The 26,968-nt window shown below is 46.5% G+C and overlaps 33 non-coding genes across 33 annotated transcripts; all 33 read left to right on the top strand.

The window, feature by feature from the left end:
* The first annotated feature begins 203 nt into the window (after positions 1-203).
* On the top strand, positions 204-277 carry TRNAT-AGU (transfer RNA threonine (anticodon AGU)). Its single transcript has one exon. It is a non-coding gene; the product is annotated as a tRNA-Thr (tRNA).
* Positions 278-541: 264 nt separating this feature from the next.
* On the top strand, positions 542-615 carry TRNAT-AGU (transfer RNA threonine (anticodon AGU)). Its single transcript has one exon. It is a non-coding gene; the product is annotated as a tRNA-Thr (tRNA).
* A 4,314-nt stretch (positions 616-4,929) lies between these two features.
* Positions 4,930-5,003, top strand: TRNAT-AGU (transfer RNA threonine (anticodon AGU)). Its single transcript has one exon. It is a non-coding gene; the product is annotated as a tRNA-Thr (tRNA).
* A 943-nt stretch (positions 5,004-5,946) lies between these two features.
* On the top strand, positions 5,947-6,020 carry TRNAT-AGU (transfer RNA threonine (anticodon AGU)). Its single transcript has one exon. It is a non-coding gene; the product is annotated as a tRNA-Thr (tRNA).
* Positions 6,021-6,284: 264 nt separating this feature from the next.
* TRNAT-AGU (transfer RNA threonine (anticodon AGU)) lies at positions 6,285-6,358 on the top strand. The gene has a single exon. It is a non-coding gene; the product is annotated as a tRNA-Thr (tRNA).
* A 603-nt stretch (positions 6,359-6,961) lies between these two features.
* On the top strand, positions 6,962-7,035 carry TRNAT-AGU (transfer RNA threonine (anticodon AGU)). The gene has a single exon. It is a non-coding gene; the product is annotated as a tRNA-Thr (tRNA).
* Positions 7,036-7,300: 265 nt separating this feature from the next.
* Positions 7,301-7,374, top strand: TRNAT-AGU (transfer RNA threonine (anticodon AGU)). Its single transcript has one exon. It is a non-coding gene; the product is annotated as a tRNA-Thr (tRNA).
* A 435-nt stretch (positions 7,375-7,809) lies between these two features.
* On the top strand, positions 7,810-7,883 carry TRNAA-AGC (transfer RNA alanine (anticodon AGC)). The gene has a single exon. It is a non-coding gene; the product is annotated as a tRNA-Ala (tRNA).
* A 268-nt stretch (positions 7,884-8,151) lies between these two features.
* TRNAT-AGU (transfer RNA threonine (anticodon AGU)) lies at positions 8,152-8,225 on the top strand. The gene has a single exon. It is a non-coding gene; the product is annotated as a tRNA-Thr (tRNA).
* Positions 8,226-8,489: 264 nt separating this feature from the next.
* On the top strand, positions 8,490-8,563 carry TRNAT-AGU (transfer RNA threonine (anticodon AGU)). The gene has a single exon. It is a non-coding gene; the product is annotated as a tRNA-Thr (tRNA).
* Positions 8,564-8,827: 264 nt separating this feature from the next.
* Positions 8,828-8,901, top strand: TRNAT-AGU (transfer RNA threonine (anticodon AGU)). The gene has a single exon. It is a non-coding gene; the product is annotated as a tRNA-Thr (tRNA).
* Positions 8,902-9,337: 436 nt separating this feature from the next.
* On the top strand, positions 9,338-9,411 carry TRNAA-AGC (transfer RNA alanine (anticodon AGC)). Its single transcript has one exon. It is a non-coding gene; the product is annotated as a tRNA-Ala (tRNA).
* Positions 9,412-9,847: 436 nt separating this feature from the next.
* Positions 9,848-9,921, top strand: TRNAT-AGU (transfer RNA threonine (anticodon AGU)). Its single transcript has one exon. It is a non-coding gene; the product is annotated as a tRNA-Thr (tRNA).
* A 1,445-nt stretch (positions 9,922-11,366) lies between these two features.
* TRNAT-AGU (transfer RNA threonine (anticodon AGU)) lies at positions 11,367-11,440 on the top strand. The gene has a single exon. It is a non-coding gene; the product is annotated as a tRNA-Thr (tRNA).
* Positions 11,441-11,875: 435 nt separating this feature from the next.
* TRNAT-AGU (transfer RNA threonine (anticodon AGU)) lies at positions 11,876-11,949 on the top strand. Its single transcript has one exon. It is a non-coding gene; the product is annotated as a tRNA-Thr (tRNA).
* Positions 11,950-12,384: 435 nt separating this feature from the next.
* Positions 12,385-12,458, top strand: TRNAA-AGC (transfer RNA alanine (anticodon AGC)). The gene has a single exon. It is a non-coding gene; the product is annotated as a tRNA-Ala (tRNA).
* A 268-nt stretch (positions 12,459-12,726) lies between these two features.
* TRNAT-AGU (transfer RNA threonine (anticodon AGU)) lies at positions 12,727-12,800 on the top strand. The gene has a single exon. It is a non-coding gene; the product is annotated as a tRNA-Thr (tRNA).
* A 264-nt stretch (positions 12,801-13,064) lies between these two features.
* On the top strand, positions 13,065-13,138 carry TRNAT-AGU (transfer RNA threonine (anticodon AGU)). Its single transcript has one exon. It is a non-coding gene; the product is annotated as a tRNA-Thr (tRNA).
* A 264-nt stretch (positions 13,139-13,402) lies between these two features.
* On the top strand, positions 13,403-13,476 carry TRNAT-AGU (transfer RNA threonine (anticodon AGU)). The gene has a single exon. It is a non-coding gene; the product is annotated as a tRNA-Thr (tRNA).
* Positions 13,477-13,912: 436 nt separating this feature from the next.
* TRNAA-AGC (transfer RNA alanine (anticodon AGC)) lies at positions 13,913-13,986 on the top strand. Its single transcript has one exon. It is a non-coding gene; the product is annotated as a tRNA-Ala (tRNA).
* A 436-nt stretch (positions 13,987-14,422) lies between these two features.
* TRNAT-AGU (transfer RNA threonine (anticodon AGU)) lies at positions 14,423-14,496 on the top strand. The gene has a single exon. It is a non-coding gene; the product is annotated as a tRNA-Thr (tRNA).
* A 1,445-nt stretch (positions 14,497-15,941) lies between these two features.
* TRNAT-AGU (transfer RNA threonine (anticodon AGU)) lies at positions 15,942-16,015 on the top strand. The gene has a single exon. It is a non-coding gene; the product is annotated as a tRNA-Thr (tRNA).
* Positions 16,016-16,450: 435 nt separating this feature from the next.
* TRNAT-AGU (transfer RNA threonine (anticodon AGU)) lies at positions 16,451-16,524 on the top strand. Its single transcript has one exon. It is a non-coding gene; the product is annotated as a tRNA-Thr (tRNA).
* Positions 16,525-16,788: 264 nt separating this feature from the next.
* TRNAT-AGU (transfer RNA threonine (anticodon AGU)) lies at positions 16,789-16,862 on the top strand. The gene has a single exon. It is a non-coding gene; the product is annotated as a tRNA-Thr (tRNA).
* Positions 16,863-21,176: 4,314 nt separating this feature from the next.
* TRNAT-AGU (transfer RNA threonine (anticodon AGU)) lies at positions 21,177-21,250 on the top strand. Its single transcript has one exon. It is a non-coding gene; the product is annotated as a tRNA-Thr (tRNA).
* A 943-nt stretch (positions 21,251-22,193) lies between these two features.
* On the top strand, positions 22,194-22,267 carry TRNAT-AGU (transfer RNA threonine (anticodon AGU)). The gene has a single exon. It is a non-coding gene; the product is annotated as a tRNA-Thr (tRNA).
* A 260-nt stretch (positions 22,268-22,527) lies between these two features.
* Positions 22,528-22,601, top strand: TRNAT-AGU (transfer RNA threonine (anticodon AGU)). The gene has a single exon. It is a non-coding gene; the product is annotated as a tRNA-Thr (tRNA).
* Positions 22,602-23,544: 943 nt separating this feature from the next.
* On the top strand, positions 23,545-23,618 carry TRNAT-AGU (transfer RNA threonine (anticodon AGU)). The gene has a single exon. It is a non-coding gene; the product is annotated as a tRNA-Thr (tRNA).
* Positions 23,619-24,052: 434 nt separating this feature from the next.
* On the top strand, positions 24,053-24,126 carry TRNAT-AGU (transfer RNA threonine (anticodon AGU)). Its single transcript has one exon. It is a non-coding gene; the product is annotated as a tRNA-Thr (tRNA).
* Positions 24,127-24,392: 266 nt separating this feature from the next.
* On the top strand, positions 24,393-24,466 carry TRNAT-AGU (transfer RNA threonine (anticodon AGU)). Its single transcript has one exon. It is a non-coding gene; the product is annotated as a tRNA-Thr (tRNA).
* Positions 24,467-24,562: 96 nt separating this feature from the next.
* Positions 24,563-24,636, top strand: TRNAT-AGU (transfer RNA threonine (anticodon AGU)). The gene has a single exon. It is a non-coding gene; the product is annotated as a tRNA-Thr (tRNA).
* Positions 24,637-24,732: 96 nt separating this feature from the next.
* TRNAT-AGU (transfer RNA threonine (anticodon AGU)) lies at positions 24,733-24,806 on the top strand. The gene has a single exon. It is a non-coding gene; the product is annotated as a tRNA-Thr (tRNA).
* A 260-nt stretch (positions 24,807-25,066) lies between these two features.
* On the top strand, positions 25,067-25,140 carry TRNAT-GGU (transfer RNA threonine (anticodon GGU)). Its single transcript has one exon. It is a non-coding gene; the product is annotated as a tRNA-Thr (tRNA).
* Positions 25,141-26,968: the final 1,828 nt, after the last annotated feature.

Raw genomic sequence — 26,968 nt, 5'->3', positions numbered from 1 at the left:
TGATGGTGTCACTGTCTGAACAAGACGCTGCGCAGGCGCCGTGGCTTAGTTAGTTAAAGCGCCTGTCTAGTAAACCGGAGATCGAGAGTTCGAATCTCACCGGTGCCTCGAGAGTCAAGACAAACGTCTCTCTAGTTTTTTGTTTTCGAAGTTTAGTTCGAAATACTTCTGATGGTGTCACTGCCTGAACAAGACGCTGCGCAGGCGCCGTGGCTTAGTTGGTTAAAGCGCCTGTCTAGTAAACAGGAGATCATGAGTTCGAATCTCACCGGTGCCTCGAGAGTCAAGACGAACGTCTCTCTAGTTTTTGGTTTTCGAAGTTTAGTTCGAAATAATTCTGATGGTGTCACTGCCTGAACAAGACGCTGCGCAGACCCTGTGGCTTAGTTAGTTAAAGCGCCTGTCTAGTGAAAGGAAGATCGTGAGTTCGAATCTCACCAGTGCCTCGAGAAGCAAGACAAACGTCTCTCAAGTTTTTTGTTCTCGAAGTTTAGTTCGAAATACTTCTGATGGTGTCACTGCCTGAACAAGACGCTGCACAAGCGCCGTGGCTTAGTTGGTTAAAGCGCCTGTTTAGTAAACAGGAGATCGTGGGTTCGAATCTCACCGGTGCCTCGAGAGTCAAGACAAACCTCTGTCTAGTTTTTTTTTGTTTTCGAAGTTTAGTTCGAAATACTTCTGATGCTGTCACTGCCTGAACAAGACGCTGCACAAGCGCCGTGGCTTAGTTGGTTAAAGCGCCTGTCTAGTAAACAGCAGATCGTGAGTTCGAATCTCACCGGTGCCTCGAGAGTCAAGACAAACGTCTCTCTAGTTTTTTTGTTTTCGAAGTTCAGTTCGAATTACTTCTGATGGTGTCACTGCCTGAACAAGACGCTGCGCAGGCGCCGTGGCTTAGTTAGTTAAAGCGCCTGTCTAGTAAACCGGAGATCGTGAGTTCGAATCTCACCGGTGCCTCGAGAGTCAAGACAAACGTCTCTCTAGTTCTTTGTTTTCGAAGATTAGTTCGAAATACTTCTGATGGTGTCACTGCCTGAACAAGACGCTGCGCAGGCGCCTTGGCTTAGTTGGTTAAAGAGCCTGTCTAGTAAACAGCAGATCGTGAGTTCGAATCTCACCGGTGCCTCGAGAGTCAAGACAAACGTCTCTCTAGTTTTTTCTTTTCGAAGTTCAGTTCGAAATACTTCTGATGGTGTCACTGTCTGAACAAGACGCTGCGCAGGCACCGTGGCTTAGTTAGTTAAAGCGCCTGTCTAGTAAACCGGAGATCGTGAGTTCGAATCTCACCGGTGCCTCGAGAGTCAAGACAAACGTCTCTCTAGTTTTTTGTTTTCGAAGTTTAGTTCGAAATACTTCTGATGGAGGGTTGCGGCGATGGCGTAGTGGTTAGAGCATCCGCCTCGCATGCAAGAGGTCCGTGGTTCAAATCCCGGTACCGCGCAGTTCCCAACCGGATTAAAAAAAAAAATCCGCGTTGATGGAACTGCATTAAGAGGCCTGGGGTGCGGCCTCACCGGCAAACACCGCCGAGAACGCACTTCCTCACCAGAGAAGGATTGGCCACCCTGGTGCAGTATCTGGCCACTACCTCCCACATGCTTACGTCAAATAACTCACGGCCCTCAGTCCCCAGCAGCTGCGAAGCAACTGACCATGGCGGCGGTCAGATCTGCAACGCAGCAGAGGGTGCTAAGAATCTCTGGATCCGGACAGGCCGCCATTGGAACCTGAACTTGGCAACGTTTAATGCTAGAACCTTATCTAGTGAGGGAAGTCTAGCTGTACTATTCGAGGAGCTAGAGGGTGTTAAATGGGATATAATAGGGCTCAGTGAGGTTAGGAGGACAGATGAGGCTTATACGGTGCTACAGAATGGGCACGTCCTTTGCTACAGGGGCTTGGCAGACAGAAGAGAACTGGGAGTGGGGTTCCTAGTTCACAGAAACATAGCTGGCAACATAGAGGAATACTATAGCATTAATGAAAGGGTGGTAGGTATCGTAATTAAACTGAATAAAAGATACAAGATGAAGGTAGTACAGGCTTACGCGCCTACATCCAGCCATGATGACGCTTCAGTTGAAAGCTTCTATGAAGACGTGGAATCGGCAATGAGTAAGGTAAAAACACAGTATACTATAGTGATGGGCGACTTTAATGCAAAGGTAGGGAAGAAGCAGGCTGGAGACCAGGCAGTAGGAGATTATGGCATCGGTACTAGAAACGCCAGAGGAGAGCTACTAGTAGAATTCGCAGAACGCAATAATTTACGGATTTTGAATACCTTCTACCGAAAACGAGAAAACCGCAAGTGGACATGGAGGAGCCCTAATGGCGAAAATAAGAACGAAATAGACTTTATAATGAGTGCACAACCTGGAATCGTGCAGGATGTGAAAGTGATTGGCAAGGTACGATGCAGTGACCACAGAATAGTACGGTCTCGAATTCGCCTAGACTTGAAGAAGGAACGACAGAAACTGATGCGCAAGAAGCCAATCAATCAGCTAGCACTGAGAGGGAAAGTACAGGAATTCAGAGTGTCGCTGCAGAACAGGTACTCGGCTCTTAGTGAGGAAACGAACCTTAGCGTAGATACAATGAATGATAATCTAACGAGTATCATTACGGAGTGTGCAGTGGAAGTTGGAGGCAGGGTAGTTAGACAAGACACTGGCAAGCTTTCCCAGGAAACGAAGAACCTAATTAAGAAGCGTCAAATCATGAAAGTGTCAAGTACAACAGACAAAATAGAACTGGCAGAGCTTTCGAAGTTGATTAATAAACGTAAGGTATGCGATGTAAGAAGGTATAACATGGAGAGAATTGAACACGCTCTGAAAAACGGAGGAAGTGTCAAAGCATTGAAGAGGAAACTTGGGATAGGCAAAAGTCGGATGTATGCACTAAGGGACAAAGAAGGCAAAATAACTACCAATATGGATAGGATAGTTAAAATAGCAGAGGAGTTTTACAGAGATCTGTACAGTAGCCGTGACAGCCACGGCCTTAATACTATAAGAACTAGCAGTAACCCAGATTACACCCCACCAGTAATGATAGAAGAAGTCAGGAAAGCTTTGGAGAGCATGCAAAGGGGCAAAGCTGCTGGTGAGGATCAGGTAACATCAGATCTGCTGAAGGATGGAGGACAGATTGTGTTAGAAAAACTAGCCACCCTGTTTACGAGGTGTCTCCTGACGGGAAGAGTACCAGAGTCTTGGAAGAACGCTAACATCATCTTAATACATAAGAAAGGAGATGACAAGGACTTGAAGAATTACAGGCCGATCAGCTTGCTCTCTGTAGTATACAAGCTATTTACAAAGGTAATTGCTAACAGAGTAAAGAAAACATTAGAATTCAATCAACCAAAGGAACAAGCAGGATTTCGAACAGGCTACTCAACAATTGACCACATTCATACTATCAATCAGGTAATAGAGAAATGCTCAGAGTATAACCAACCCCTATACATAGCCTTCATAGATTACGAGAAAGCGTTTGATTCAGTAGAAATATCAGCCGTCATGCAAACACTGCGGAATCAGGGCGTAGATGAAGTATATATAAACATTCTGGAAGAAATCTACAGGGGATCAACTGCTACCATAGTGCTTCATAAAGAAAGCAACAGAATACCAATCAAGAAGGGTGTAAGGCAGGGGGACACAATTTCCCCAATGCTATTTACCGCGTGCTTACAGGAAGTTTTCAGAAGCCTAGAATGGGAACAGTTAGGGATAAGAGTCAATGGAGAATACCTTAGTAACCTGCGCTTCGCCGATGACATTGCATTGCTGAGTAACTCGGGGGACGAATTGCAACTCATGATTACGGAGCTAGACAAGGAGAGCAGAAAGGTGGGTCTTAAAATTAATCTGCAGAAAACGAAAGTAATGTACAACAACCTCGGCAAGGAGCAGCGCTTCGAGATAGGTAATAGTGCACTTGAAGTTGTAAAAGACTATGTCTACTTAGGGCAGGTAATAACCGCAGAGCCGAACCACGAGACTGAAGTAACTAGAAGAATAAGAATGGGGTGGAGCACATTTGGCAAGCACTCTCAAATTATGACAGGTAGTTTGCCACTATCCCTCAAGAGGAAGGTATACAACAGCTGTATCTTGCCGGTACTTAGCTACGGAGCAGAAACCTGGAGACTTACAAAGAGGGTACAGCTTAAATTGAGGACGACGCAGCGAGCAATGGAAAGAAAAATGGTAGGTGTAACCTTAAGAGACAAGAAGAGAGCAGAGTGGATTAGGGAACAAACGGGGGTTAAGGATATCATAGCTGAAATCAAGAAGAAGAAATGGACATGGGCAGGGCATGTAGCGCGTAGACAGGATAACCGCTGGTCATTAAGGGTAACTGACTGGATTCCCAGAGAAGGGAAGCGGGTTAGGGGGAGACAGAAGGTTAGGTGGGCAGATGAGATTAAGAAGTTTGCGGGTATAAATTGGCAGCAGCAAGCACAGGACCGGGTTAACTGGCGGAACATGGGAGAGGCCTTTGTCCTGCAGTGGAAGTAGTCAGGCTGATGATGATGACTTCTGATGGTGTCACTGCCTGATCAAGACGCTGCGCAGGCGCCGTGGCTTAGTTGGTTAAACCGCCTGTCTAGTAAACAGGAGATCATGAGTTCGAATCTCACCGGTGCCTCGAGAGTCAAGACAAACGTCTCTCTAGTTTTTGGTTTTCGAAGTTTAGTTCGAAATAATTCTGATGGTGTCACTGCCTGAACAAGACGCTGCGCAGGCGCTGTGGCTTAGTTAGTTAAAGCGCCTGTCTAGTGAAAGGAAGATCGTGAGTTCGAATCTCACCTGTGCGTCGAGAGTCAAGACAAACGTCTCTCAAGTTTTTTGTTCTCGAAGTTTAGTTCGAAATACTTCTGATGGTGTCACTGCCTGAACAAGACGCTGCACAAGCGCCGTGGCTTAGTTGGTTAAAGCGCCTGTCTAGTAAACAGGAGATCGTGAGTTCGAATCTCACCGGTGCCTCGAGAGTCAAGACAAACCTCTCTCTAGTTTTTTTGTTTTCGAAGTTTAGTTCGAAATACTTCTGATGGTGTCACTGCCTGAACAAGACTCTGCAGAAGCGCCGTGGCTTAGTTGGTTAAAGAGTTTGTCTAGTAAACAGCAGATCTTGAGTTCGAATCTCACCGGTGCCTCGAGAGTCAAGACAAACGTCTCTCTAGTTTTTTGTTTTCGAAGTTCAGTTCGAAATACTTCTGATGGTGTCACTGTCTGAACAAGACGCTGCGCAGGCGCCGTGGCTTAGTTAGTTAAAGCGCCTGTCTAGTAAACCGGAGATCGTGAGTTCGAATCTCACCGGTGCCTCGAGAGTCAAGACAAACGTCTCTCTAGTTTTTTGTTTTCGAAGTTTAGTTCGAAATACTTCTGATGGTGTCACTGCCTGAACAAGACGCTGCGCAGGCGCCGTGGCTTAGTTGGTTAAAGCGCCTGTCTAGTGAACGGGAGATCATGAGTTCGAATCTCACTGGTGCCTCGAGAGTCAAGACAAACGGCTCTCTAGTTTTTTTTGTTTTCGAAGTTTAGTTCGAAATACTTCTGATGGTGTCACTGCCTGAACAAGACTCTGCAGAAGCGCCGTGGCTTAGTTGGTTAAAGAGCCTGTCTAGTAAACAGCAGATCGTGAGTTCGAATCTCACCGGTGCCTCGAGAGTCAAGACAAACGTCTCTCTAGTTTTTTGTTTTCGAAGTTCAGTTCGAAATCATTCTGATGGTGTCACTGTCTGAACAAGACGCTGCGCAGGCGCCGTGGCTTAGTTAGTTAAAGCGCCTGTCTAGTAAACCGGAGATCGTGAGTTCGAACCTCACCGGTGCCTCGAGAGTCAAGACAAACGTCTCTCTAGTTTTTTGTTTTCGAAGTTTAGTTCGAAATACTTCTGATGGTGTCACTGCCTGAACAAGACGCTGCGCAGGCGCCGTGGCTTAGTTGGTTAAAGCGCCTGTCTAGTAAACAGGAGATCATGAGTTCGAATCTCACCGGTGCCTCGAGAGTCAAGACGAACGTCTCTCTAGTTTTTGGTTTTCGAAGTTTAGTTCGAAATAATTCTGATGGTGTCACTGCCTGAACAAGACGCTGCGCAGACGCTGTGGCTTAGTTAGTTAAAGCGCCTGTCTAGTGAAAGGAAGATAGTGAGTTCGAGTCTCACCAGTGCCTCGAGAAGCAAGACAAACGTCTCTCAAGTTTTTTGTTCTCGAAGTTTAGTTCGAAATACTTCTGATGGTGTCACTGCCTGAACAAGACGCTGCACAAGCGCCGTGGCTTAGTTGGTTAAAGCGCCTGTTTAGTAAACAGGAGATCGTGGGTTCGAATCTCACCGGTGCCTCGAGAGTCAAGACAAACCTCTGTCTAGTTTTTTTGTTTTCGAAGTTCAGTTCGAATTACTTCTGATGGTGTCACTGCCTGAACAAGACGCTGCGCAGGCGCCGTGGCTTAGTTAGTTAAAGCGCCTGTCTAGTAAACCGGAGATCGTGAGTTCGAATCTCACCGGTGCCTCGAGAGTCAAGACAAACGTCTCTCTAGTTCTTTGTTTTCGAAGATTAGTTCGAAATACTTCTTATGGTGTCACTGCCTGAACAAGACGCTGCGCAGGCGCCTTGGCTTAGTTGGTTAAAGAGCCTGTCTAGTAAACAGCAGATCGTGAGTTCGAATCTCACCGGTGCCTCGAGAGTCAAGACAAACGTCTCTCTAGTTTTTTCTTTTCGAAGTTCAGTTCGAAATACTTCTGATGGTGTCACTGTCTGAACAAGACGCTGCGCAGGCACCGTGGCTTAGTTAGTTAAAGCGCCTGTCTAGTAAACCGGAGATCGTGAGTTCGAATCTCACCGGTGCAGCGAAAGTCAAGACAAACGTCTCTCTATTTTTTTGTTTTCGAAGTTTAGTTCGAAATACTTCTGATGGTGTCACTGCCTGAACAAGACGCTGCGCAGGCGCCGTGGCTTAGTTGGTTACAGCGCCTGTCTAGTAAACAGGAGATCATGAGTTCGAATCTCACCGGTGCCTCGAGAGTCAAGACAAACGGCTCTCTAGTTTTTTTGTTTTCGAAGTTTGGTTCGAAATACTTCTGATGGTGTCACTGCCTGAACAAGACTCTGCGGAAGCGCCGTGGCTTAGTTGGTTAAAGAGCCTGTCTAGTAAACAGCAGATCGTGAGTTCGAATCTCACCGGTGCCTCGAGAGTCAAGACAAACGTCTCTCTAGTTTTTTGTTTTCGAAGTTCAGTTCGAAATACTTCTGTTGGTGTCACTGTCTGAACAAGACGCTGCGCAGGCGCCGTGGCTTAGTTGGTTAAAGCGCCTGTCTAGTAAACAGGAGATCGTGAGTTCGAATCTCGCCGGTGCCTCGAGAGTCAAGACAAACGGCTCTCTAGTTTTTTTGTTTTCGAAGTTTAGTTGGAAATTCTTCTGATGGTGTCACTGCCTGAACAAGACGCTGCGCAGGCGCCGTGGCTTAGTTGGTTAAAGCACGTGTCTAGTAAACAGGAGATCGTTAGTTCGAATCTCACCGGTGCCTCGAGAGTCAAGACAAACGGCTCTCTAGTTTTTTTGTTTTCGAAGTTTAGTTCGAAATACTTCTGATGGTTTCACTGCCTGAACACGAGGCTGCGCAGGTGCCGTGGCTTAGTTGGTTAAAGCGCATGTCTAGTAAACAGGAGATCATGAGTTCGAATCTCACCGGTGCCACGAGAGTCAAGACAAACGTCTCTGTAGTTTTTTGTTTTCGAAGTTTAGTTCTAAATACTTGTGATGGTCTCACTGCCTGAACAAGACGCTGCGCAGGCGCCTTGGCTTAGTTGGTTAAAGCGCCTGTCTAGCAAACAGGAGATCGTGAGTTCGAATCTCACCGGTGCCTCGAGAGTCAAGACTAACGTCTCTTCTGATTTTTTTTTGTTTTCGAAGTATTGTTCGAAATACTTCCAATGGTGTCACTGCCTGAAAAAGACGCTGCGCAGACGCCGTGGCTTATTTGGTTAAAGTGCCTGTCTAGTAAACCGGAGATCGTGAGTTCAAATCTCACCGGTGCCTCGAGAGTCAAGACAAACGTCTCTCTAGTTTTTTGTTTTCGAAGTTTATTTCGAAATACTTCTGATGGTGTCACTGCCTGAACAAGACGCTGCGCAGGCGCCGTGGCTTAGTTGGTTAAAGCGCCTGTCTAGTAAACCGGAGATCGTGAGTTCGAACCTCACCGGTGCCTCGAGAGTCAAGACAAACGTCTCTCTAGTTTTTTGTTTTCGAAGTTTATTTCGAAATACTTCTGATGGTGTCACTGCCTGAACAAGACGCTGCGCAGGCGCCGTGGCTTAGTTGGTTAAATATCCTGTCTAGTAAACCGGAGATCGTGAGTTCGAATCTCACCGGTGCCTCGAGAGTCAAGACAAACTTCTCTCTAGTTTTTTGTTTTCGAAGTTTATTTCGAAATACTTCTGATGGTGTCACTGCCTGAACAAGACGCTGCGCAGGCGCCGTGGCTTAGTTGGTTAAAGCGCCTGTCTAGTAAACAGGAGATCATGAGTTCGAATCTCACCGGTGCCTCGAGAGTCAAGACGAACGTCTCTCTAGTTTTTGGTTTTCGAAGTTTAGTTCGAAATAATTCTGATGGTGTCACTGCCTGAACAAGACGCTGCGCAGACGCTGTGGCTTAGTTAGTTAAAGCGCCTGTCTAGTGAAAGGAAGATCGTGAGTTCGAATCTCACCAGTGCCTCGAGAAGCAAGACAAACGTCTCTCAAGTTTTTTGTTCTCGAAGTTTAGTTCGAAATACTTCTGATGGTGTCACTGCCTGAACAAGACGCTGCACAAGCGCCGTGGCTTAGTTGGTTAAAGCGCCTGTTTAGTAAACAGGAGATCGTGGGTTCGAATCTCACCGGTGCCTCGAGAGTCAAGACAAACCTCTGTCTAGTTTTTTTTGGTTTCGAAGTTTAGTTCGAAATACTTCTGATGCTGTCACTGCCTGAACAAGACGCTGCACAAGCGCCGTGGCTTAGTTGGTTAAAGCGCCTGTCTAGTAAACAGCAGATCGTGAGTTCGAATCTCACCGGTGCCTCGAGAGTCAAGACAAACATCTCTCTAGTTTTTTTGTTTTCGAAGTTCAGTTCGAATTACTTCTGATGGTGTCACTGCCTGAACAAGACGCTGCGCAGGCGCCGTGGCTTAGTTAGTTAAAGCGCCTGTCTAGTAAACCGGAGATCGTGAGTTCGAATCCCACCGGTGCCTCGAGAGTCAAGACAAACGTCTCTCTAGTTCTTTGTTTGCGAAGATTAGTTCGAAATACTTCTGATGGTGTCACTGCCTGAACAAGACGCTGCGCAGGCGCCTTGGCTTAGTTGGTTAAAGCGCCTGTCTAGCAAACAGGAGATCGTGCGTTCGAATCTCACCGGTGCCTCGAGATTCAAGACTAACGTCTCTTCTGATTTTTTTTGTTTTCGAAGTATTGTTCGAAATACTTCCAATGGTGTCACTGCCTGAACAAGATGCTGCGCAGACGCCGTGGCTTATTTGGTTAAATATCCTGTCTAGTAAACCGGAGATCGTGAGTTCGAATCTCACCGGTGCCTCGAGAGTCAAGAAGAACTTCTCTCTAGTTTTTTGTTTTCGAAGTTTATTTCGAAATACTTCTGATGGTGTCACTGCCTGAACAAGACGCTGCGCAGGCGCCGTGGCTTAGTTGGTTAAAGCGCCTGTCTAGTAAACAGGAGATCATGAGTTTGAATCTCACAGGTGCCTCGAGAGTCAAGACAAACATCTCTCTAGTTTTTTGTTTTCGAAGTTTAGTTCGAAATACTTCTGATCGCGTCACTTCCTGAACAAGACGCTGCGCAGGCGCCGTGGCTTAGTTGGTTAAAGCGCCTGTCTAGTAAACAGGAGATCATGAGTTCGAATCTCACCGGTGCCTCGAGAGTCAAGACTAACGTATCTCTAGTTTTTTGTTTTCGAAGTTTAGTTCCAAATACTTCCGATGGTGTCACTGCCTGAACAAGATGCTGCGCAGACGCCGTGGCTTATTTGGTTAAATTTCCTGTCTAGTAAACCGGAGATCGTGAGTTCGAATCTCACCGGTGCCTCGAGAGTCAAGACAAACTTCTCTCTAGTTTTTTGTTTTCGAAGTTTATTTCGAAATACTTCTGATGGTGTCACTGCCTGAACAAGACGCTGCGCAGGCGCCGTGGCTTAGTTGGTTAAAGCGCCTGTCTAGTAAACAGGAGATCATGAGTTTGAATCTCACAGGTGCCTCGAGAGTCAAGACAAACATCTCTCTAGTTTTTTGTTTTCGAAGTTTAGTTCGAAATACTTCTGATCGCGTCACTTCCTGAACAAGACGCTGCGCAGGCGCCGTGGATTAGTTAGTTAAAGCGCCTGTCTAGTAAACAGGAGATCGTGAGTTTGAATCTCACCGGTGCCTCGGGAGTCAAGACTAACGTCTCTCTAGTTTTTTGTTTTCGAACATTCATGACTTCTTTGCGCAAACACGTACACGGACACAAGGAAAAGAGGCAAACAACATGGGCGCCCGTGTTGTTTGCCTCTTTTCCTTGTGTCCGTGTACGTGTTTGCGCAAAGAAGTCATGATCGAGTACGAACTCGCCCAACTTTCAGTACTTTTGTTTTCGAAGTTTAGCTCGGAATACTTCTGATGGTGTCACTGCCTGAACAAAACGCTGCGCAGGTGCCGTGGCTTAGTTAGTTAAAGCGCCTGTCTAGTAAACAGGATATCGTGAGTTCGAATCTCACCGGTGCCTCGAGAGTCAAGACAAACCTCTGTCTAGTTTTTTTGTTTTCGAAGTTTAGTTCGAAATACTTCTGATGGTGTCACTGCCTGAACAAGACTCTGCAGAAGCGTTGTGGCTTAGTTGGTTAAAGAGCCTGTCAGTAAACAGCAGATCGTGAGTTCGAATCTCACCGGTGCCTCGAGAGTCAAGACAAACGTCTCTCTAGTTTTTTCTTTTCGAAGTTCAGTTCGAAATACTTCTGATGGTGTCACTGTCTGAACAAGACGCTGCGCAGGCGCCGTGGCTTAGTTAGTTAAAGCGCCTGTCTAGTAAACCGGAGATCGTGAGTTCGAATCTCACCGGTGCCTCGAGAGTCAAGACAAACGTCTCTCTAGTTTTTTGTTTTCGAACATTCATGACTTCTTTGCGCAAACACGTACACGGACACAAGGAAAAGAGGCAAACAACACGGGCGCCCGTGTTGTTTGCCTCTTTTCCTTGTGTCCGTGTACGTGTTTGCGCAAAGAAGTCATGATCGAGTACGAACTCGCCCAACTTTCAGTACTTTTGTTTTCGAAGTTTAGTTCGAAATACTTCTGATGGTGTCACTGCCTGAACAAAACGCTGCGCAGGCGCCGTGGCTTAGTTAGTTAAAGCGCCTGTCTAGTAAACAGGAGATCGTGAGTTCGAATCTCACCGGTGCCTCGAGAGTCAAGACAAACCTCTCTCTAGTTTTTTTTGTTTTCGAAGTTTAGTTCGAAATACTTCTGATGGTGTCACTGCCTGAACAAGACTCTGCAGAAGCGCCGTGGCTTAGTTGGTTAAAGAGCCGGTCTAGTAAACAGCAGATCGTGAGTTCGATTCTCACCGGTGCCTCGAGAGTCAAGACAAACGTCTCTCTAGTTTTTTGTTTTCGAAGTTCAGTTCGAAATCATTCTGATGGTGTCACTGTCTGAACAAGACGCTGCGCAGGCGCCGTGGCTTAGTTAGTTAAAGCGCCTGTCTAGTAAACCGGAGATCGAGAGTTCGAATCTCACCGGTGCCTCGAGAGTCAAGACAAACGTCTCTCTAGTTTTTTGTTTTCGAAGTTTAGTTCGAAATAATTCTGTTGGTGTCACTGTCTGAACAAGACGCTGCGCAGGCGCCGTGGCTTAGTTGGTTAAAGCGCCTGTCTAGTAAACAGGAGATCGTGAGTTCGAATCTCGCCGGTGCCTCGAGAGTCAAGACAAACGGCTCTCTAGTTTTTTTGTTTTCGAAGTTTAGTTGGAAATTCTTCTGATGGTGTCACTGCCTGAACAAGACGCTGCGCAGGCGCCGTGGCTTAGTTGGTTAAAGCACGTGTCTAGTAAACAGGAGATCGTTAGTTCGAATCTCACCGGTGCCTCGAGAGTCAAGACAAACGGCTCTCTAGTTTTTTTGTTTTCGAAGTTTAGTTCGAAATACTTCTGATGGTTTCACTGCCTGAACACGAGGCTGCGCAGGTGCCGTGGCTTAGTTGGTTAAAGCGCATGTCTAGTAAACAGGAGATCATGAGTTCGAATCTCACCGGTGCCACGAGAGTCAAGACAAACGTCTCTGTAGTTTTTTGTTTTCGAAGTTTAGTTCTAAATACTTGTGATGGTCTCACTGCCTGAACAAGACGCTGCGCAGGCGCCTTGGCTTAGTTGGTTAAAGCGCCTGTCTAGCAAACAGGAGATCGTGAGTTCGAATCTCACCGGTGCCTCGAGAGTCAAGACTAACGTCTCTTCTGATTTTTTTTTGTTTTCGAAGTATTGTTCGAAATACTTCCAATGGTGTCACTGCCTGAAAAAGACGCTGCGCAGACGCCGTGGCTTATTTGGTTAAAGTGCCTGTCTAGTAAACCGGAGATCGTGAGTTCAAATCTCACCGGTGCCTCGAGAGTCAAGACAAACGTCTCTCTAGTTTTTTGTTTTCGAAGTTTATTTCGAAATACTTCTGATGGTGTCACTGCCTGAACAAGACGCTGCGCAGGCGCCGTGGCTTAGTTGGTTAAAGCGCCTGTCTAGTAAACCGGAGATCGTGAGTTCGAACCTCACCGGTGCCTCGAGAGTCAAGACAAACGTCTCTCTAGTTTTTTGTTTTCGAAGTTTATTTCGAAATACTTCTGATGGTGTCACTGCCTGAACAAGACGCTGCGCAGGCGCCGTGGCTTAGTTGGTTAAATATCCTGTCTAGTAAACCGGAGATCGTGAGTTCGAATCTCACCGGTGCCTCGAGAGTCAAGACAAACTTCTCTCTAGTTTTTTGTTTTCGAAGTTTATTTCGAAATACTTCTGATGGTGTCACTGCCTGAACAAGACGCTGCGCAGGCGCCGTGGCTTAGTTGGTTAAAGCGCCTGTCTAGTAAACAGGAGATCATGAGTTCGAATCTCACCGGTGCCTCGAGAGTCAAGACGAACGTCTCTCTAGTTTTTGGTTTTCGAAGTTTAGTTCGAAATAATTCTGATGGTGTCACTGCCTGAACAAGACGCTGCGCAGACGCTGTGGCTTAGTTAGTTAAAGCGCCTGTCTAGTGAAAGGAAGATCGTGAGTTCGAATCTCACCAGTGCCTCGAGAAGCAAGACAAACGTCTCTCAAGTTTTTTGTTCTCGAAGTTTAGTTCGAAATACTTCTGATGGTGTCACTGCCTGAACAAGACGCTGCACAAGCGCCGTGGCTTAGTTGGTTAAAGCGCCTGTTTAGTAAACAGGAGATCGTGGGTTCGAATCTCACCGGTGCCTCGAGAGTCAAGACAAACCTCTGTCTAGTTTTTTTTGGTTTCGAAGTTTAGTTCGAAATACTTCTGATGCTGTCACTGCCTGAACAAGACGCTGCACAAGCGCCGTGGCTTAGTTGGTTAAAGCGCCTGTCTAGTAAACAGCAGATCGTGAGTTCGAATCTCACCGGTGCCTCGAGAGTCAAGACAAACATCTCTCTAGTTTTTTTGTTTTCGAAGTTCAGTTCGAATTACTTCTGATGGTGTCACTGCCTGAACAAGACGCTGCGCAGGCGCCGTGGCTTAGTTAGTTAAAGCGCCTGTCTAGTAAACCGGAGATCGTGAGTTCGAATCTCACCGGTGCCTCGAGAGTCAAGACAAACGTCTCTCTAGTTCTTTGTTTGCGAAGATTAGTTCGAAATACTTCTGATGGTGTCACTGCCTGAACAAGACGCTGCGCAGGCGCCTTGGCTTAGTTGGTTAAAGCGCCTGTCTAGCAAACAGGAGATCGTGCGTTCGAATCTCACCGGTGCCTCGAGATTCAAGACTAACGTCTCTTCTGATTTTTTTTGTTTTCGAAGTATTGTTCGAAATACTTCCAATGGTGTCACTGCCTGAACAAGATGCTGCGCAGACGCCGTGGCTTATTTGGTTAAATATCCTGTCTAGTAAACCGGAGATCGTGAGTTCGAATCTCACCGGTGCCTCGAGAGTCAAGACAAACTTCTCTCTAGTTTTTTGTTTTCGAAGTTTATTTCGAAATACTTCTGATGGTGTCACTGCCTGAACAAGACGCTGCGCAGGCGCCGTGGCTTAGTTGGTTAAAGCGCCTGTCTAGTAAACAGGAGATCATGAGTTTGAATCTCACAGGTGCCTCGAGAGTCAAGACAAACATCTCTCTAGTTTTTTGTTTTCGAAGTTTAGTTCGAAATACTTCTGATCGCGTCACTTCCTGAACAAGACGCTGCGCAGGCGCCGTGGCTTAGTTGGTTAAAGCGCCTGTCTAGTAAACAGGAGATCATGAGTTCGAATCTCACCGGTGCCTCGAGAGTCAAGACTAACGTATCTCTAGTTTTTTGTTTTCGAAGTTTAGTTCCAAATACTTCCGATGGTGTCACTGCCTGAACAAGATGCTGCGCAGACGCCGTGGCTTATTTGGTTAAATTTCCTGTCTAGTAAACCGGAGATCGTGAGTTCGAATCTCACCGGTGCCTCGAGAGTCAAGACAAACTTCTCTCTAGTTTTTTGTTTTCGAAGTTTATTTCGAAATACTTCTGATGGTGTCACTGCCTGAACAAGACGCTGCGCAGGCGCCGTGGCTTAGTTGGTTAAAGCGCCTGTCTAGTAAACAGGAGATCATGAGTTTGAATCTCACAGGTGCCTCGAGAGTCAAGACAAACATCTCTCTAGTTTTTTGTTTTCGAAGTTTAGTTCGAAATACTTCTGATCGCGTCACTTCCTGAACAAGACGCTGCGCAGGCGCCGTGGATTAGTTAGTTAAAGCGCCTGTCTAGTAAACAGGAGATCGTGAGTTTGAATCTCACCGGTGCCTCGGGAGTCAAGACTAACGTCTCTCTAGTTTTTTGTTTTCGAACATTCATGACTTCTTTGCGCAAACACGTACACGGACACAAGGAAAAGAGGCAAACAACATGGGCGCCCGTGTTGTTTGCCTCTTTTCCTTGTGTCCGTGTACGTGTTTGCGCAAAGAAGTCATGATCGAGTACGAACTCGCCCAACTTTCAGTACTTTTGTTTTCGAAGTTTAGCTCGGAATACTTCTGATGGTGTCACTGCCTGAACAAAACGCTGCGCAGGTGCCGTGGCTTAGTTAGTTAAAGCGCCTGTCTAGTAAACAGGATATCGTGAGTTCGAATCTCACCGGTGCCTCGAGAGTCAAGACAAACCTCTGTCTAGTTTTTTTGTTTTCGAAGTTTAGTTCGAAATACTTCTGATGGTGTCACTGCCTGAACAAGACTCTGCAGAAGCGTTGTGGCTTAGTTGGTTAAAGAGCCTGTCAGTAAACAGCAGATCGTGAGTTCGAATCTCACCGGTGCCTCGAGAGTCAAGACAAACGTCTCTCTAGTTTTTTCTTTTCGAAGTTCAGTTCGAAATACTTCTGATGGTGTCACTGTCTGAACAAGACGCTGCGCAGGCGCCGTGGCTTAGTTAGTTAAAGCGCCTGTCTAGTAAACCGGAGATCGTGAGTTCGAATCTCACCGGTGCCTCGAGAGTCAAGACAAACGTCTCTCTAGTTTTTTGTTTTCGAACATTCATGACTTCTTTGCGCAAACACGTACACGGACACAAGGAAAAGAGGCAAACAACACGGGCGCCCGTGTTGTTTGCCTCTTTTCCTTGTGTCCGTGTACGTGTTTGCGCAAAGAAGTCATGATCGAGTACGAACTCGCCCAACTTTCAGTACTTTTGTTTTCGAAGTTTAGTTCGAAATACTTCTGATGGTGTCACTGCCTGAACAAAACGCTGCGCAGGCGCCGTGGCTTAGTTAGTTAAAGCGCCTGTCTAGTAAACAGGAGATCGTGAGTTCGAATCTCACCGGTGCCTCGAGAGTCAAGACAAACCTCTCTCTAGTTTTTTTTGTTTTCGAAGTTTAGTTCGAAATACTTCTGATGGTGTCACTGCCTGAACAAGACTCTGCAGAAGCGCCGTGGCTTAGTTGGTTAAAGAGCCGGTCTAGTAAACAGCAGATCGTGAGTTCGATTCTCACCGGTGCCTCGAGAGTCAAGACAAACGTCTCTCTAGTTTTTTGTTTTCGAAGTTCAGTTCGAAATCATTCTGATGGTGTCACTGTCTGAACAAGACGCTGCGCAGGCGCCGTGGCTTAGTTAGTTAAAGCGCCTGTCTAGTAAACCGGAGATCGAGAGTTCGAATCTCACCGGTGCCTCGAGAGTCAAGACAAACGTCTCTCTAGTTTTTTGTTTTCGAAGTTTAGTTCGAAATACTTCTGATGGTGTCACTGCCTGAACAAGACGCTGCGCAGGCGCCGTGGCTTAGTTGGTTAAAGCGCCTGTCTAGTAAACAGGAGATCATGAGTTCGAATCTCACCGGTGCCTCGAGAGTCAAGACGAACGTCTCTCTAGTTTTTGGTTTTCGAAGTTTAGTTCGAAATAATTCTGATGGTGTCACTGCCTGAACAAGACGCTGCGCAGACCCTGTGGCTTAGTTAGTTAAAGCGCCTGTCTAGTGAAAGGAAGATCGTGAGTTCGAATCTCACCAGTGCCTCGAGAAGCAAGACAAACGTCTCTCAAGTTTTTTGTTCTCGAAGTTTAGTTCGAAATACTTCTGATGGTGTCACTGCCTGAACAAGACGCTGCACAAGCGCCGTGGCTTAGTTGGTTAAAGCGCCTGTTTAGTAAACAGGAGATCGTGGGTTCGAATCTCACCGGTGCCTCGAGAGTCAAGACAAACCTCTGTCTAGTTTTTTTTTGTTTTCGAAGTTTAGTTCGAAATACTTCTGATGCTGTCACTGCCTGAACAAGACGCTGCACAAGCGCCGTGGCTTAGTTGGTTAAAGCGCCTGTCTAGTAAACAGCAGATCGTGAGTTCGAATCTCACCGGTGCCTCGAGAGTCAAGACAAACGTCTCTCTAGTTTTTTTGTTTTCGAAGTTCAGTTCGAATTACTTCTGATGGTGTCACTGCCTGAACAAGACGCTGCGCAGGCGCCGTGGCTTAGTTAGTTAAAGCGCCTGTCTAGTAAACCGGAGATCGTGAGTTCGAATCTCACCGGTGCCTCGAGAGTCAAGACAAACGTCTCTCTAGTTCTTTGTTTTCGAAGATTAGTTCGAAATACTTCTGATGGTGTCACTGCCTGAACAAGACGCTGCGCAGGCGCCTTGGCTTAGTTGGTTAAAGAGCCTGTCTAGTAAACAGCAGATCGTGAGTTCGAATCTCACCGGTGCCTCGAGAGTCAAGACAAACGTCTCTCTAGTTTTTTCTTTTCGAAGTTCAGTTCGAAATACTTCTGATGGTGTCACTGTCTGAACAAGACGCTGCGCAGGCACCGTGGCTTAGTTAGTTAAAGCGCCTGTCTAGTAAACCGGAGATCGTGAGTTCGAATCTCACCGGTGCCTCGAGAGTCAAGACAAACGTCTCTCTAGTTTTTTGTTTTCGAAGTTTAGTTCGAAATACTTCTGATGGAGGGTTGCGGCGATGGCGTAGTGGTTAGAGCATCCGCCTCGCATGCAAGAGGTCCGTGGTTCAAATCCCGGTACCGCGCAGTTCCCAACCGGATTAAAAAAAAAAATCCGCGTTGATGGAACTGCATTAAGAGGCCTGGGGTGCGGCCTCACCGGCAAACACCGCCGAGAACGCACTTCCTCACCAGAGAAGGATTGGCCACCCTGGTGCAGTATCTGGCCACTACCTCCCACATGCTTACGTCAAATAACTCACGGCCCTCAGTCCCCAGCAGCTGCGAAGCAACTGACCATGGCGGCGGTCAGATCTGCAACGCAGCAGAGGGTGCTAAGAATCTCTGGATCCGGACAGGCCGCCATTGGAACCTGAACTTGGCAACGTTTAATGCTAGAACCTTATCTAGTGAGGGAAGTCTAGCTGTACTATTCGAGGAGCTAGAGGGTGTTAAATGGGATATAATAGGGCTCAGTGAGGTTAGGAGGACAGATGAGGCTTATACGGTGCTACAGAATGGGCACGTCCTTTGCTACAGGGGCTTGGCAGACAGAAGAGAACTGGGAGTGGGGTTCCTAGTTCACAGAAACATAGCTGGCAACATAGAGGAATACTATAGCATTAATGAAAGGGTGGTAGGTATCGTAATTAAACTGAATAAAAGATACAAGATGAAGGTAGTACAGGCTTACGCGCCTACATCCAGCCATGATGACGCTTCAGTTGAAAGCTTCTATGAAGACGTGGAATCGGCAATGAGTAAGGTAAAAACACAGTATACTATAGTGATGGGCGACTTTAATGCAAAGGTAGGGAAGAAGCAGGCTGGAGACCAGGCAGTAGGAGATTATGGCATCGGTACTAGAAACGCCAGAGGAGAGCTACTAGTAGAATTCGCAGAACGCAATAATTTACGGATTTTGAATACCTTCTACCGAAAACGAGAAAACCGCAAGTGGACATGGAGGAGCCCTAATGGCGAAAATAAGAACGAAATAGACTTTATAATGAGTGCACAACCTGGAATCGTGCAGGATGTGAAAGTGATTGGCAAGGTACGATGCAGTGACCACAGAATAGTACGGTCTCGAATTCGCCTAGACTTGAAGAAGGAACGACAGAAACTGATGCGCAAGAAGCCAATCAATCAGCTAGCACTGAGAGGGAAAGTACAGGAATTCAGAGTGTCGCTGCAGAACAGGTACTCGGCTCTTAGTGAGGAAACGAACCTTAGCGTAGATACAATGAATGATAATCTAACGAGTATCATTACGGAGTGTGCAGTGGAAGTTGGAGGCAGGGTAGTTAGACAAGACACTGGCAAGCTTTCCCAGGAAACGAAGAACCTAATTAAGAAGCGTCAAATCATGAAAGTGTCAAGTACAACAGACAAAATAGAACTGGCAGAGCTTTCGAAGTTGATTAATAAACGTAAGGTATGCGATGTAAGAAGGTATAACATGGAGAGAATTGAACACGCTCTGAAAAACGGAGGAAGTGTCAAAGCATTGAAGAGGAAACTTGGGATAGGCAAAAGTCGGATGTATGCACTAAGGGACAAAGAAGGCAAAATAACTACCAATATGGATAGGATAGTTAAAATAGCAGAGGAGTTTTACAGAGATCTGTACAGTAGCCGTGACAGCCACGGCCTTAATACTATAAGAACTAGCAGTAACCCAGATTACACCCCACCAGTAATGATAGAAGAAGTCAGGAAAGCTTTGGAGAGCATGCAAAGGGGCAAAGCTGCTGGTGAGGATCAGGTAACATCAGATCTGCTGAAGGATGGAGGACAGATTGTGTTAGAAAAACTAGCCACCCTGTTTACGAGGTGTCTCCTGACGGGAAGAGTACCAGAGTCTTGGAAGAACGCTAACACCATCTTAATACATAAGAAAGGAGATGACAAGGACTTGAAGAATTACAGGCCGATCAGCTTGCTCTCTGTAGTATACAAGCTATTTACAAAGGTAATTGCTAACAGAGTAAAGAAAACATTAGAATTCAATCAACCAAAGGAACAAGCAGGATTTCGAACAGGCTACTCAACAATTGACCACATTCATACTATCAATCAGGTAATAGAGAAATGCTCAGAGTATAACCAACCCCTATACATAGCCTTCATAGATTACGAGAAAGCGTTTGATTCAGTAGAAATATCAGCCGTCATGCAAACACTGCGGAATCAGGGCGTAGATGAAGTATATATAAACATTCTGGAAGAAATCTACAGGGGATCAACTGCTACCATAGTGCTTCATAAAGAAAGCAACAGAATACCAATCAAGAAGGGTGTAAGGCAGGGGGACACAATTTCCCCAATGCTATTTACCGCGTGCTTACAGGAAGTTTTCAGAAGCCTAGAATGGGAACAGTTAGGGATAAGAGTCAATGGAGAATACCTTAGTAACCTGCGCTTCGCCGATGACATTGCATTGCTGAGTAACTCGGGGGACGAATTGCAACTCATGATTACGGAGCTAGACAAGGAGAGCAGAAAGGTGGGTCTTAAAATTAATCTGCAGAAAACGAAAGTAATGTACAACAACCTCGGCAAGGAGCAGCGCTTCGAGATAGGTAATAGTGCACTTGAAGTTGTAAAAGACTATGTCTACTTAGGGCAGGTAATAACCGCAGAGCCGAACCACGAGACTGAAGTAACTAGAAGAATAAGAATGGGGTGGAGCACATTTGGCAAGCACTCTCAAATTATGACAGGTAGTTTGCCACTATCCCTCAAGAGGAAGGTATATAACAGCTGTATCTTGCCGGTACTTAGCTACGGAGCAGAAACCTGGAGACTTACAAAGAGGGTACAGCTTAAATTGAGGACGACGCAGCGAGCAATGGAAAGAAAAATGGTAGGTGTAACCTTAAGAGACAAGAAGAGAGCAGAGTGGATTAGGGAACAAACGGGGGTTAAGGATATCATAGCTGAAATCAAGAAGAAGAAATGGACATGGGCAGGGCATGTAGCGCGTAGACAGGATAACCGCTGGTCATTAAGGGTAACTGACTGGATTCCCAGAGAAGGGAAGCGGGTTAGGGGGAGACAGAAGGTTAGGTGGGCAGATGAGATTAAGAAGTTTGCGGGTATAAATTGGCAGCAGCAAGCACAGGACCGGGTTAACTGGCGGAACATGGGAGAGGCCTTTGTCCTGCAGTGGAAGTAGTCAGGCTGATGATGATGACTTCTGATGGTGTCACTGCCTGATCAAGACGCTGCGCAGGCGCCGTGGCTTAGTTGGTTAAACCGCCTGTCTAGTAAACAGGAGATCATGAGTTCGAATCTCACCGGTGCCTCGAGAGTCAAGACAAACGTCTCTCTAGTTTTTGGTTTTCGAAGTTTAGTTCGAAATAATTCTGATGGTGTCACTGCCTGAACAAGACGCTGCGCAGGCGCTGTGGCTTAGTTAGTTAAAGCGCCTGTCTAGTGAAAGGAAGATCGTGAGTTCGAATCTCACCTGTGCGTCGAGAGTCAAGACAAACGTCTCTCAAGTTTTTTGTTCTCGAAGTTTAGTTCGAAATACTTCTGATGGTGTCACTGCCTGAACAAGACGCTGCACAAGCGCCGTGGCTTAGTTGGTTAAAGCGCCTGTCTAGTAAACAGGAGATCGTGAGTTCGAATCTCACCGGTGCCTCGAGAGTCAAGACAAACCTCTCTCTAGTTTTTTTGTTTTCGAAGTTTAGTTCGAAATACTTCTGATGGTGTCACTGCCTGAACAAGACTCTGCAGAAGCGCCGTGGCTTAGTTGGTTAAAGAGTTTGTCTAGTAAACAGCAGATCTTGAGTTCGAATCTCACCGGTGCCTCGAGAGTCAAGACAAACGTCTCTCTAGTTTTTTGTTTTCGAAGTTCAGTTCGAAATACTTCTGATGGTGTCACTGTCTGAACAAGACGCTGCGCAGGCGCCGTGGCTTAGTTAGTTAAAGCGCCTGTCTAGTAAACCGGAGATCGTGAGTTCGAATCTCACCGGTGCCTCGAGAGTCAAGACAAACGTCTCTCTAGTTTTTTGTTTTCGAAGTTTAGTTCGAAATACTTCTGATGGTGTCACTGCCTGAACAAGACGCTGCGCAGGCGCCGTGGCTTAGTTGGTTAAAGCGCCTGTCTAGTGAACGGGAGATCATGAGTTCGAATCTCACTGGTGCCTCGAGAGTCAAGACAAACGGCTCTCTAGTTTTTTTTGTTTTCGAAGTTTAGTTCGAAATACTTCTGATGGTGTCACTGCCTGAACAAGACTCTGCAGAAGCGCCGTGGCTTAGTTGGTTAAAGAGCCTGTCTAGTAAACAGCAGATCGTGAGTTCGAATCTCACCGGTGCCTCGAGAGTCAAGACAAACGTCTCTCTAGTTTTTTGTTTTCGAAGTTCAGTTCGAAATCATTCTGATGGTGTCACTGTCTGAACAAGACGCTGCGCAGGCGCCGTGGCTTAGTTAGTTAAAGCGCCTGTCTAGTAAACCGGAGATCGTGAGTTCGAACCTCACCGGTGCCTCGAGAGTCAAGACAAACGTCTCTCTAGTTTTTTGTTTTCGAAGTTTAGTTCGAAATACTTCTGATGGTGTCACTGCCTGAACAAGACGCTGCGCAGGCGCCGTGGCTTAGTTGGTTAAAGCGCCTGTCTAGTAAACAGGAGATCATGAGTTCGAATCTCACCGGTGCCTCGAGAGTCAAGACGAACGTCTCTCTAGTTTTTGGTTTTCGAAGTTTAGTTCGAAATAATTCTGATGGTGTCACTGCCTGAACAAGACGCTGCGCAGACGCTGTGGCTTAGTTAAAGCGCCTGTCTAGTGAAAGGAAGATAGTGAGTTCGAGTCTCACCAGTGCCTCGAGAAGCAAGACAAACGTCTCTCAAGTTTTTTGTTCTCGAAGTTTAGTTCGAAATACTTCTGATGGTGTCACTGCCTGAACAAGACGCTGCACAAGCGCCGTGGCTTAGTTGGTTAAAGCGCCTGTTTAGTAAACAGGAGATCGTGGGTTCGAATCTCACCGGTGCCTCGAGAGTCAAGACAAACCTCTGTCTAGTTTTTTTTTGTTTTCGAAGTTCAGTTCGAATTACTTCTGATGGTGTCACTGCCTGAACAAGACGCTGCGCAGGCGCCGTGGCTTAGTTAGTTAAAGCGCCTGTCTAGTAAACCGGAGATCGTGAGTTCGAATCTCACCGGTGCCTCGAGAGTCAAGACAAACGTCTCTCTAGTTCTTTGTTTTCGAAGATTAGTTCGAAATACTTCTGATGGTGTCACTGCCTGAACAAGACGCTGCGCAGGCGCCTTGGCTTAGTTGGTTAAAGAGCCTGTCTAGTAAACAGCAGATCGTAAGTTCGAATCTCACCGGTGCCTCGAGAGTCAAGACAAACGTCTCTCTAGTTTTTTCTTTTCGAAGTTCAGTTCGAAATACTTCTGATGGTGTCACTGTCTGAACAAGACGCTGCGCAGGCACCGTGGCTTAGTTAGTTAAAGCGCCTGTCTAGTAAACCGGAGATCGTGAGTTCGAATCTCACCGGTGCCTCGAGAGTCAAGACAAACGTCTCTCTAGTTTTTTGTTTTCGAAGTTTAGTTCGAAATACTTCTGATGGTGTCACTGCCTGATCAAGACGCTGCGCAGGCGCCGTGGCTTAGTTGGTTAAACCGCCTGTCTAGTAAACAGGAGATCATGAGTTCGAATCTCACCGGTGCCTCGAGAGTCAAGACAAACGTCTCTCTAGTTTTTGGTTTTCGAAGTTTAGTTCGAAATAATTCTGATGGTGTCACTGCCTGAACAAGACGCTGCGCAGGCGCTGTGGCTTAGTTAGTTAAAGCGCCTGTCTAGTGAAAGGAAGATCGTGAGTTCGAATCTCACCTGTGCGTCGAGAGTCAAGACAAACGTCTCTCAAGTTTTTTGTTCTCGAAGTTTAGTTCGAAATACTTCTGATGGTGTCACTGCCTGAACAAGACGCTGCACAAGCGCCGTGGCTTAGTTGGTTAAAGCGCCTGTCTAGTAAACAGGAGATCGTGAGTTCGAATCTCACCGGTGCCTCGAGAGTCAAGACAAACCTCTCTCTAGTTTTTTTGTTTTCGAAGTTTAGTTCGAAATACTTCTGATGGTGTCACTGCCTGAACAAGACTCTGCAGAAGCGCCGTGGCTTAGTTGGTTAAAGAGTTTGTCTAGTAAACAGCAGATCTTGAGTTCGAATCTCACCGGTGCCTCGAGAGTCAAGACAAACGTCTCTCTAGTTTTTTGTTTTCGAAGTTCAGTTCGAAATACTTCTGATGGTGTCACTGTCTGAACAAGACGCTGCGCAGGCGCCGTGGCTTAGTTAGTTAAAGCGCCTGTCTAGTAAACCGGAGATCGTGAGTTCGAATCTCACCGGTGCCTCGAGAGTCAAGACAAACGTCTCTCTAGTTTTTTGTTTTCGAAGTTTAGTTCGAAATACTTCTGATGGTGTCACTGCCTGAACAAGACGCTGCGCAGGCGCCGTGGCTTAGTTGGTTAAAGCGCCTGTCTAGTGAACAGGAGATCATGAGTTCGAATCTCACTGGTGCCTCGAGAGTCAAGACAAACGGCTCTCTAGTTTTTTTTGTTTTCGAAGTTTAGTTCGAAATACTTCTGATGGTGTCACTGCCTGAACAAGACTCTGCAGAAGCGCCGTGGCTTAGTTGGTTAAAGAGCCTGTCTAGTAAACAGCAGATCGTGAGTTCGAATCTCACCGGTGCCTCGAGAGTCAAGACAAACGTCTCTCTAGTTTTTTGTTTTCGAAGTTCAGTTCGAAATACTTCTGATGGTGTCACTGTCTGAACAAGACGCTGCGCAGGCGCCGTGGCTTAGTTGGTTAAAGCGCCTGTCTAGTAAACAGGAGATCGTGAGTTCGAATCTCGCCGGTGCCTCGAGAGTCAAGACAAACGGCTCTCTAGTTTTTTTGTTTTCGAAGTTTAGTTGGAAATTCTTCTGATGGTGTCACTGCCTGAACAATACGCTGCGCAGGCGCCGTGGCTTAGTTGGTTAAAGCACCTGTCTAGTAAACAGGAGATCGTTAGTTCGAATCTCACCGGTGCCTCGAGAGTCAAGACAAACGGCTCTCTAGTTTTTTTGTTTTCGAAGTTTAGTTCGAAATACTTCTAATGGTTTCACTGCCTGAACACGAAGCTGCGCAGGTGCCGTGGCTTAGTTGGTTAAAGCGCCTGTCTAGTAAACAGGAGATCGTGAGTTCGAATCTCACCGGTGCCTCGAGAGTGAAGACTAACGTCTCTCTAGTTTTTTGTTTTCGAAGTATAGTTCGAAATACTTCTGATGGTGTCACTGCCTGAACAAGACGCTGCAGGCACCGTGGCTTAGTTAGCTAAAGCGCCTGTCTGGTAAGCAAGAGATCTTGAGTTCGAATCTCACCGGTGCCTCGGGAGTCAAGACTGACGTCTCCCTAGTTTTTTGTTTTCGAAGTTTATTTCAAAATACTTCTGATGGTGTCACTGCCTGAACAAGACGCTGCAGGCGCCGTGGTTTAGTTAGTTAAAGCGCCTGTCTGGTAAGCAGGAGATCGTGAGTTCGAACCTCACCGGTGCCTCGAGAGTCAAAACAAACGGCTCTCTAGTTTTTTGTTTTCGAAGTTTAGTTCGAAATATTTTTGATGGTGTCACTGCCCAAACAAGACGCCGCGCAGGCGCCGTGGCTTAGTTGGTTAAAGCGCCTGTCTAGTAAACAGGAGAGCATGAGTTGGAATCTCACCGGTGCCTCGAGAGTCAAGGCAACCGTCTCTCTAGTTTTTTGTTTTCGAAGTTTAGTTCGAAATTCTTCTGATGGTGTGACTGCCTGAACAAGACGCTGCGCAGGCGCCGTGGCTTAGTTTGTTAAAGCGCCTGTCTAGTAAACAAGAGATCGTGAGTTCGAATCTCACCGGTGCCTCGAGAGTCATACAAACGTCTCTCTAGTTTTTTGTTTTCGAAGTTTAGTTCGAAATACTTCTGATGGTGTCACTGTCTGAACAAGATTCTGCGCAGGCGCGTGGCTTAGTTGGTTAAAGCGCCTGTCTAGTAAACAGGAGATCGTGAGTTCGATTTTCACCGGTGCCTTGAGAGTCAACACAAACGTCTCTCTAGTGTTTTGTTTTCGAAGTTTAGTTCGAAATACTTCTGATGGTTTCGCTGCCTGAACAAGACGCTGCACAGGTGACGTGGCTTCGTTGGTTAAAGCGCCTGTCTAGTAAACAGGAGATCGTGAGTTCGAATCTCACCGGTGCCTCGAGAGTCAAGACAAACGTCTCTCTAGCTTTTTGTTTTCCAAGTTTAGTTCGAAATATTTCTGATGGTGTCACTGCCTGAACAAGAGGCTGCGCAGACACAGTGGCTTAGTTGGTTAAAGCGCATGTCTAGTAAACAGGAGAGCATGAGTTGGAATCTCACCGGTGCCTCGAGAGTAAAGGCAACCGTCTCTCTAGTTTTTTGTTTTCGAAGTTTAGTTCGAAATTCTTCTGATGGTGTGACTGCCTGACCAAACGCTGCGCAGGCGCCGTGGCTTAGTTCGTTAAAGCGCCTGTCTAGTAAACAAGAGATCGTACGTTCGAATCTCACTGGTGCCTCGAGAGTCAAGGCAACCGTCTCTCTAGTTTTTTGTTTTCGAAGTTTAGTTCGAAATTCTTCTGATGGTGTGACTGCCTGAAGAAGACGCTGCGCAGGCGCCGTGGCTTAGTTGGTTAAAACGCCTGTCTAGTAAACAGGAGATTGTGAATTCGAATCTCACCGGTGCTCGAGAGTCAAGACAAACGTCTCTCTAGTTTTTTGTTGTCGAAGTTTATTTCAAAATACTTCTGATGGTGTCACTGTCTGAACAAGACGCTGCGCAGGCGCGTGGCTTAGTTGGTTAAAGCGCTTGTCTAGTAAACAGGAGATCGTGAGTTCGAATCTCACCGGTGCCTCGCGAGTGAAGACTAACGTCTCTCTCGTTTTTTGTTTTCGAAGTATAGTTCGAAATACTACTGATGGTGTCACTGCCTGAACAAGACGCTGCAGGCGCCGTGGCTTAGTTAAAGCGCCAGTCTGGTAAGCAGGTGATCTTGAGTTCGAATCTCACCAGTGCCTCGGGAGTCAAGACTGACGTCTCCCTAGTTTTTTGTTTTCGAACATTCATGACTTTTTTGCGCAAACACGTACATGGACACAAGGAAAAGAGGCAAACAACACGGGCGCCCAAGTTGTTTGCCTCTTTTCTTTGTGTCCGTGTACGTCTTTGCGCAAAGAAGTCATGATCGAGTACCAACTCGCCCAACTTTCAGTACTTTTGTTTTCGAATTTTAGTTCGAAATACTTCTGATGGTGTCACTGCCTGAATAAAACGCTGCGCAGGCGCCGTGGCTTAGTTAGTTAAAGCGCCTGTCAAGTAAACAGGAGATCGTGAGT

Source organism: Rhipicephalus microplus, chromosome 5 (genome assembly GCF_043290135.1).
Source record: "Rhipicephalus microplus isolate Deutch F79 chromosome 5, USDA_Rmic, whole genome shotgun sequence".
Taxonomy (NCBI): Eukaryota; Metazoa; Arthropoda; class Arachnida; order Ixodida; family Ixodidae; genus Rhipicephalus; species Rhipicephalus microplus.
The sequence above is the reverse complement of the archived record's forward strand: the minus strand, read 5'-3'. Positions and strand labels throughout refer to the sequence as shown.